Below are 8,640 nucleotides of genomic sequence, written 5' to 3' on the forward strand. Positions count from 1 at the left end.
CTTTGAATTAGATGATTTATTCACTTAACTAATTCCGTAGAAATCCCTGATTTATGTTAATATCCCTTTCGAGACTAAAAACAACTGACTCTAGGTTGATTAATCAAAATCTCTTTCTAATTAAAACCCCTAATGTTGCATTAACTTGATCTATGGATTCCCTTATTAGATTTGACTCTGACCTGACAGATTTATGTCGTCCTATCTCTAGGATTGCATGCAACTCTGCTTAATTATGAATGATCTACTCTTAAACAGGGACTTTTACTCCACTGAATAAGCACATCAAAAACCTGAATTAATATCCTGGAATATTAAAGCAAGAATTAAAACTCACAATTAAGAATAAGAACAAGTAGTTGTCATATAAATCAAAGAGTAATATGATTCGTCTTAGGTTTCATCTCCCTTAGGTATTTAGGGATTTTAGTTCATAATAATAAAGGAAAACATCTCAAAGTATAGAAAACAACAAAACATAATGACACCCAAAGAAATTTTAGGAAATTGGATGGAAATCTTTAGTCTTGATATAGATCCTGTCTCCGAGGTGATTTCGATGGCTGTCCTTGAGTGTTTTCTATCTTTAATGCTTCGTCCCCCTTTAATTCTCTTCTATAGTGTTTATATAGGCTTTAGAATGCTTAAAAACCCTTAAAAGTGCCCTTTTCCGAGTAGAACTAGACTTGGGCTCGACAGGGACACAACCGTGTGCCATGCCCGTGTGAAGGTGCTCAGGCCGTGTGGAATTCTGACTTGGATTAATGTCGACATGATCATGAAACACGAGCATGTGGTCTACCCGTGTGGAAGGGCCTAGGCCGTGTGAAACACTAGGCCCAATTTGTCCGTTTGTGGCCCGTTTCTTGCTCTTTTCGCCATTTTAAGCTCTCCTGGGTATAAAATATGAATTTAAAAGATTATGAGCATCGAATTCAATAAAACCAAGGAAAAATCATCCATAAATATGCCAAGCATGGACTAAACCAAGAACTTTGGAAAACTAAAAAAAATTCATCAAAACAAGGATCACATACCCGTGTGGCTTGGGACACGCCCATGTGGATAGGCCATGTGGTCACACACACCCATGTCCTCAGCCTGTGTAACTCTCTGTTTATGACGTCATACACAATTTCGGGTCACACGGCCAAGTCACATGCCCATGTCCGGGGCTGTGTCCTTCACACGGCTGAGACACACGGTCGTGTCTCTGCCCGTGTGGCCAATATAATGGCTATTTACCAAGCCATTTACCACCCTCATTTGTGCACTCACATACACTCTTTCAATGGAACTTAACATGGCACAATTAAGCTACCAACACAACCAGAATCAAGGCTTAAACATATCAAAACAATTATTTACTATTCATAACAAAACTATCCACTTGAGTCATTGTCACTAAATTATTTATATCTTGAGCTACAGAACTCTAAATTAAGATCTGCTTGATTTTTCCGAAACTAGACTCAAAGATCTTCATACCATAAAATTTTTAGAATTTATGGTTTAGCAAATAATACATTTAATTCTTCAAATTCATCCCTATTCTGCAGTTTGAAAGTTTTGACCTTTCTTCACTAAAAATTAATTATCTCTTAGTACGGGATTCAGATGATGTTCCTATTTGGTTCTATTGAAAATAGACTCATTAAGAATATAAAAATATAAATTTAAACCCCCAAGTATTTTTATATAATTTTTAATGATTTTCCAAAGTCAGAATAGGGGAACTCGAAATCATTCAGACTTTGTCTCAAAAAAATTTAAATATCTCATAAAATGAAATTCTTTTACTTACACCGTTTCTTCTATGTACAACTAGACTCAATAGGATTTAATTTAATATTTTATTCAACCTCTAATTTGATTTTCACAATTGTTGGTGATTTTTCAAAGTTATACTACTGCTGTTGTCCAAAACTGTTTTAATGCTAATTTTACTCTTTCATGATTCCCTTGTACTAATTTTCATTAACATACCATTATAAACCACATCACACAATGACATTGGCATAGGCATCTGAGAAATTAATATACTTGCAACCCATTAGCCAATATAAGCTAATTTATATGGCTACATACCAAATCAAATCCTTATTCATTACAAGTCAATACATTTAGCCATATCATAATGACACATACACAAAATGGCTAAGTCCCTATACATACCCCAAATGATAGCTTGATAGTGTGATAGAATCTCCTACGATCTCCAACCCGAGCTAGTTGAATAAACCTATAAGAGGTGGGAAAGAAAGGGCGGTAAGCTTCATAGCTTAGTAAGCCCGTATGAAAATAATAGCAACTCGTACCAATCATATACCATGTCTAACAATATAAACACAAGTTAATATAAAGTGGCTATAAATCTCAAATTGTAATAAAATCAATTCCTAATGCTTATTCTTTTGATTTACCAACATAATTTCACATAACTTTACTTAATCTAGCAATAATAATATCTCCAATCAATTTGGCCTACAAGCATTTTTCATAAGTATCAATCAACTTAACCATGTATTTATACATCTTACACATAAACAAATAATCACAAGGTTAACTCAAAGCTACTTTCATAGTCATCATGAACTTATAATATCACGAAGCCATAGCTTATAAACTTTACGTACATACCTGTACCAACTTGTAACAAAACTTATACTCATTCTTCTCATTGACTTACCCCTTAGGTCTTCTGTCAAGTTACTCGATAATTCACCCGTTGAACACTTCGAATACTATTGGATACACAAAAAATCTCTTGCCATTGCCATATCTCAAATATGGCCTTATAAGAAATCTCATACAATGCAAATGTCCAAGACATGGTCTTACTCGGAGAACCTATTTCAATGCCAATGCCATATCCCAGATATGGTCTTATACGGGATCTAGTTACTCACGTGTCTGCTCAAACAAGCTGTCAGTCAGGACGTAACTACTCGAGCTGCTCACACAAGCTGTCAGGTATCTGCAACACATGCCGGATGACCCAACCACTAGTAGAACGTACAAGACTAGCACCTGGAACCATATAAACATATATCACATATCTCATGAGCTCAGACCACATATCTTATGAGCTCAGATCACATAGTTCCTAATGACATGTCACTCGTATCCTAAAATATTCCTAAGGTTCAAACAGGATTTCCATACTTATCGCATCACTGTCGGACTTGTTCCTAATGTCGATCTCAATGTACATAGTATCCATCATTTTTTCACGGAATGATCAATGCATACTCATAATAGTAATAAAGCATTAAAATTCACTTGATATCAAAGCGATAGAAATATGACATAACATCACATATGAACTTACCATACATGAAATAATTAAGCATTTAAAATAAAGTACATATTGCATTACTCACATACGAACTTACCTCGATACCAAAAATGGTGAAAAAGACCTAATCGTCAAATACATGTTTTTTCCCCATTCTAGGTCCAAACCTCGTTTTTCTTGATCTAAAATATCACATTTAGCTTATTTATTAGTCAAATTATTCATTGTGACCCAAAAATCATATTATGGAAAAATTATGTTTTTGCCCCTAAACTTTGTCATATTTACACTTTTTCCACTAGGCTCGTAAAATGATTTTCATTCAATTTCTTTGTTCTTTAAGCCCAACCGAACCTTTTTAATAACTATAGAAACCCACATTTTTCATTTTATCACACTTTTATGACATATTTCCTAACTTTTATAAATTAGTCCTTTTCGGTATTTTTACCGAAAATCACTTAGTAAAAGATGTTTATCACACATCAAACTTACATATTCCTCAATTAAACATCAAAATACATGCATGACACACATGGGTAAATTTTTGAACATGAACCTTAGCTCAAATAAATGGTAAAGATAGGTAGATCTTGTTACGAGTATTTCAAAAACGTAAAAATCATTAAAAACGGGGCTAAAACAGACTTACAATTGAGCTTGAAAGCTTGAAAAACCGTAGCCATAGTTTCCCCTTGTGAAATTTGGCCATGGGGTTGAAGATGGCCAAAAACTGGCTTTTAATTTTTTTTAACTCATTTTAATTACCAAATGGCCAAAATGCCCCTAACGTAACATTTTTGTCCAAAAAATTAACCAATGGTCTAATTACCATTTAAGGACCTCCAATTTAAAATTTCATAGTAATTAGACACCTTTAGCTTCTAGAACTCAGGTTTTGCACTTTTTACGATTTAGTCCTTTTGACTAAAGTGAGTGCTCAAACGTAAAAATTTTCAAACGAAATTTTCAAAAATTCATTCTGTGAAATTGTAGACCATAAAAATATAATAAAAATAAATCTTATTATGTCGGATTTGTGGTCTTGAAACCAGTTTTTCAACTAGGCCCAAAATCGGGTTGTTACAACTAAGGTAGTTACCATTGATGAATCAAAAAAATCAATTCTATGCGTATTGATGAACTCATTAGATTTCTACAAACATTCGAAATGAACCTTAAAGAACTTAGGCGCAACAAGGGTAATTTAGATAAAAATATTGCTCTAACTATGACAAAAAAGGTTGACATATTAGATGAAACAATAAGGGCTATCAAAGAGCTACAAGAATAGTTATCTTTCTTAGCAAAGAATTTTAACAAAGTGTTTTCATAAAGTAATGATAACAAAGGTAAGAGAAGGGTCATTTTCATTTATGCTTATCAAAGGAGAAGAAAAAGGTGATGCAATGTCATGAGTGTGAAGGTTATGGGCACATTAAGTTACAATGTGTAAATACTTTGAAGAAAAAGAAGAAATCCTTCCGTAACAGTCCGATTTTGGGCCTAGTCAGAATAGTAGTTTCGAAACCACAAATCCAAGGTCAATAAATTATTTTAATATTATTTTATGTGTTATAGAATGATTATATGAGTGCATGAAAATTTTGGTGAATTAATTTTAGCGTTTGTGAGCTTAATTACGAAAAAGGACTAAATTACATAAAGGGAAAAAGTTTTGTTTTACTACCCAAATATGTTAAATAGCTAGGAAACCAAAATTGGAGGTCTTTAAAGTGGAAATAGGCCATTTTGGGGAGTGATGGCCGGCCATAGGGACAAAAAATTTGAAAAGTCAAAGGTTGGTGGTATTAGGTGACTTTTTTGGTAATAAAATAAAATAAGGAAAAAGGTTGTCATCTTTTTCATTTCTTCTTCTTCAACCACCGAAAATGGTAGCAAACATGGGAGTTTTGAAGCTCAAATTTTTAGCAACTTAAATCCTTTGCTTGTAAGTGAAATTTGTGGTTGTTTTTGTTAATTTTTGTATTTTTTGAACCCTTGTAGCTTAATCTAGCTACTGGGGGGATTATTTTGAAAAATGGTTGAAAGCCTAGGGTTTTTACATGAGAGAATTTATGTTGTTTGCTAAATTTTTATGGAAGAAAATGAGTCTTGGTTGTGTAATAAACAACTTTTGTGAAAGGATTTTCATGAAAACACCTAAAAGGACCATTTTGTGAAGTTTATAAAATAGGTTGTAAATGTGTGAAATAATTGGAATTGTGAGCTGCTTCTAGCGTAAAAAGAATTCGGCTAGGCTTGATTAGTGAGAAAATTCAATGAAAATTGATTTACGAGCCTAGGGGTAAAATCGTAATTTTGTGAAAATCTAGGGGCAAAATGGTCATTTGGCCAAAGTATAGATTATGGAATGTATTGGTTAATATGATGATTAAAGTAGTAGATTTTATTATTTTAGATCAAGAAAATCGAGATTCGGGCTTAAATCGGGAAAGTACAAGATTATGGACTAAAATGAAATAATTAGCCGTGCTCGGATTCGAAGTAAGTTCGTATGATAATAATAATGAAATGTTATGTTTGAATTGTAATTCTTTACTATTATTGCATAAATTGTATGATTGAATAAATTGGAACAGTTGATGGAATGGTGTACATGATGTGGAAATATGACATGGAAGAATGTTACATGAAATGCAAGAAAACGATGATATATGACAAGTGATATAGGAAATAGGTGATATATATATGTTTAAATGTTTTATTGTTATAATGTATCATAATCTTACTTGTTACCACGAAAGTATAAATAATGTGATATAAAAGTAACCTACATTATCAGCAAGTACGACGACATCTGGTTAGATATGAAATCTCGTTGAACCTCAGGAATAGTATTGGATACAAAAGGTATATCATGAGGAACTATGTGGTCTAAAGTCATGAGTTGTGTCTGAGTTCATGAGAAAAATGTTATATGTAATGTGGGTCCAGGTACTAACTTCGTGACCAAACCCATGAGTAACTCGTTGAGCGAGCATTTCATGTCAACGCTATATTGGTCCGGGTGTTGACTTTTTGTACAGACCCGTGAGTAGCTCAATGAGCGGGTGTTACATGATAGTGCTATGGGGTCTGGGTACTAACTGATGAATAGGCCCGTGAGTAGCTCAAAATGCGAGCATTACATAGTATGAGGTAGCTTTGGCTTCTTACATGGCACTTAAGTGCAAAATTCCCGTGTATCCAGTAGTATTTCGAGTGTTCAATGGATAATGCAATGGATAATATGATGAAAGACCCAAGGAGGGCATGTTAAAGAAGGTATGGTTATGTGATATACTATGAGTGAGTACAGGTATGTACGCTAAACTCATGAGCAATGCCTTGATGAAGAATGACTTATGGTGAGAAAGATTATGTATATGTATATATATGAACATATGATAAGTATGCAAAAAGGCTTGAATGATGAATAATCTTTATGGTTATGTTATTATGTGTTTTGGTAATTGAACATGGAATCCACGAAATGGTGAGTTCATGATTAGTTGAAAATGAACTTATGATAGTTATCATCATGTGGCACTAAAATAGTTTTGGACAGCAGCAGTAGTTCGACTTTGAAAATATACAAAAAATAGTAGAAAGTGAGTTAGAGATTGAATAAAATGTTTAATTACAGCTTATCGCATCTATTTTCTTATGAAGGTAACTGTGTAAGCAAAAGAATTTCATAATATAAAATAATTGAATTTGTGTGTGACAGAGTTAGAACGATTTTGAAATCCCCTATCTTGATTTTGGAAAATCACTAAAAATTGTACAATAATAATTATGGTTTAGAATTTATATGAAAAGATCCTTATTGAGCTTGATTTCAAGAAAAATAAACGAGAACACCATCTGAATCCCGTACTAAGAGATAAATGAATTTTAGTAAAGAAAGGTCGAAGCTATCAAACGGTAGAATAGGGATAACTTTGAAGAATAAACTTACTTATTGGCTAGACCAAAAATTCTAAAAATTTTGTGGTAAGAAGATATGTAAGTCTATTTTCAAGGAAAATTAGTGGATCTCAATTTGGAATTCCGTAACTCTAGATATAAATAATTTAGTGACTGTGACTTGAGAAAACAGCTTGACTTGAACATAAATAAAAGTACAAATAGGGTTGTATTACCTTGATAAGCAAGTTAATAAATTACTTATTATTCGCATACGGTCTTACTAAGCTATAAAGCTTACCCCTATCCTTTCCATTTCTTTTAGTGTTTTCAGGTTAGCTCATCACACTATCAAGCCATCATTTTCGGGGTATTGATGTATCTTAAATGTCTTCAAGTGAGTGGCATGTATAGGGACTTAGTTATTGATATGTGTACTTATGATTTGGCCAAGATGTTGGCTTATATTAGTACATTTTATATAACCATGAGATGTGGCTTATGATGGTCATGGCTTGTAAGCCTATTTATCTGAGCTAAGTATTAATGCCTTGTGATGTCGTCATGTGATTATATTTGTTTGATATGAATGGTTAGTATTACGGTATGTGTGTTTGATGAATGTATTATGACCAAACAAAGTGGTTATAATCAGAGAATAAAAGTGTGATATGGCAATAAGTCAATAATTCTTGAACATGAAATTGGTGTGGAATGACTTAGACAAGCATGGTATAAGTGTATAAGTGATAATCAAAATGACATGTTCAATTGATTGTGAATTGATGTGTTTAGACTTGGTATAAAATGAGTAAGCAAAACACATGTATGATGACATATGAATATTACAATTGAGTCTTAATGGAGGATGTTTAATCATTTACTTGATGCTACATTATATGTGTCTATAATATATTTAAGTATGTAAGGTATTAATGGTAATAAAAATGCTTGGAAAATAGCCTAAGTGCTAGCCATATGGGCAGAGACACGACCATGTGTCTTAGCCGTGTGGAGGACACGGCCTAGCACACGGGCGTGTGGCCTGGCCGTGTGGTTCAATTCGTTTTGCTGACGTCATAAACAGAGAGTTATAGGACCTAAGGACACGGGCGTGTTGAAGACACACGGGCGTCTCCCTGTGTCCACACGAACGTGTGACCCTGTTTCTTGAAAATTTTTCTAAGTTTTCCCAAAACTTTCCAAAGTTCTTGGTTTAGTCCCAGATTGCCTTTAATGCATGTTTAGAGCCTCGGTAGCTCGTGTAAGGGATATTATGCATGTGATTTAATGTTTTTAATTTAAATGAAATTTTATGGCCCAATTTTACGAAATTGTGTACGTTTAAGTTTAATAACACCTCGAACCCTGTCTCAGCATCGGATACGATAAAGTGTGTTACATTTAGTGGTATCAAAGCTATGGTTTAG

Source organism: Gossypium arboreum, chromosome 1 (assembly GCF_025698485.1).
Source record: "Gossypium arboreum isolate Shixiya-1 chromosome 1, ASM2569848v2, whole genome shotgun sequence".
NCBI classification, from domain to species: domain Eukaryota; kingdom Viridiplantae; phylum Streptophyta; class Magnoliopsida; order Malvales; family Malvaceae; genus Gossypium; species Gossypium arboreum.